General features: G+C 30.8%; 1 protein-coding gene across 1 annotated transcript in view; it reads right to left on the bottom strand.

Moving 5' to 3' along the window:
* Nucleotides 1–1732, bottom strand: part of parapinopsina (parapinopsin a) — a 9393-nt gene that overhangs the window by 6966 nt on the left and 695 nt on the right. The window lies entirely within an intron of this gene.

Consider the following 1732-nt stretch of genomic DNA (forward strand, 5'->3'; position numbering starts at 1 on the left):
CTATGACCTTTTTATGACCTTTTATGCCTTAATATAATATGATGATTTTTTGACGTTTAATGCCATACTATACTATTACGTTTTTTGACATTTTTTAAGTATATTTTTGGGGCTTTTTATGCCTTTATTTGACAGGACAGTAGAGAGACAGAGAGGGGGAATGACGTGCAGTAAAGGCAGTACGATGCGGGACTCGAACAAGGACAGACTGCAGCGAGGACTGTAGCCTCTACACATGGGGCGCCTGCTTAGACCACTACGCTACATGATGCCCCATTTTTTGACATCTAATGCCATACTATACTATGATGTCTTTTGACATTTACAGGCCATACTATAGTATGTCCATTTATTCCTTACCATACTATGACCTTTTTATGACCTTTTATGCCTTAATATAACACAATGTTTTTTTGACGTTTTATGCCATACTATACTATGACGTTTTTTGAAATTTTCAAGGCTTACTATACTATGTCATTTAATTCCTTACCATACTATGACCTTTTTATGACCTTTTATGCCTTAATATAAGACAATGTTTTTTGGACGTTTTATGCCATACTGTACTATGACGTTTTTTGACATTTGAAATTTTCATGGCTTACTATACTATGTCATTTAATTCCTTACCATAATATGACCTTTTCATGACCTTTCATGCCTTAATATAATATGACATTGTTTTGACGTTTTATGCCATAATGTACTATGCCGTTTTTTGACTTTTTAATGCCATACTATAGTATGTCCTTTTATTCCTCACCATGATATGACATTTTTATGATATTTTATGCCTTAATATAATATGATGATTTTTTGACGTTTAATGCCATACTATACTATGACGTTTTTTGACAATTTAATGCCATACTATACTATGATGTTTTTTGAAATTTTCAAGGCTTACTATACTATGTCATTTAATTCCTTACCATACTATGACCTTTTTGTGACCTTTTATGCCTTAATATAAGACAATGTTTTTTTGACGTTTTATGCCATACTATACTATTATGTTTTTTGACATTTTTTTTTTTTTTAAGTATATTTTTTGGGCTTTTTATGCCTTTATTTGACAGGACAGTAGAGAGACAGGAAATGGGGAGGCACTTAGACCACTATGCTACATGATGCCCTGTTTTTTGACGTTTTATGCCATACTATAGTATGTCCTTTTATTCCTCACCATAATATGACATTTTTATGATATTTTGTGCCTTAATGTAATATGATGTTTTTTTGCCGTTTTATGCCATACTATACTATGACGTTTTTTGGTATTTTATGCCTTATCATACTATGTCCTTTTATTCCTTACCATACGATGACCTTTTTATGATATTTCATGCCTTAATATAATATGATGTTTTTTTGCGGTTCAATGCCATACTATACTATGACATTTTTTGAAATTTTCAAGGCTTACTATACTATGCCATTTAATTCCTTACCATAATATGACCTTTTTATGACCTTTCATGACTTAATATAAAATGATATTTTTTTGACGTTTTATGCCATACTATACTATGATGTTTTTTTGACATTTATATGCCATACTATAGTATGTCCATTTGATTCCTTACCATACTATGACCTTTTTGTGACCTTTTATGCCTTAATATAAGACAATGTTTTTTTGACGTTTTATGCCATACTATACTATGACGTTTTTTTACATTTTAATGCCATACTATAGTATGTCCATTTATTCCTTACCATACTATGA

Source organism: Seriola lalandi, unplaced genomic scaffold, assembly GCF_002814215.2.
Source record: "Seriola lalandi dorsalis isolate HSWRI2012SDOR001 ecotype SW California unplaced genomic scaffold, Sedor1 jcf7180002054767, whole genome shotgun sequence".
Classification (NCBI taxonomy): Eukaryota; Metazoa; Chordata; class Actinopteri; order Carangiformes; family Carangidae; genus Seriola; species Seriola lalandi.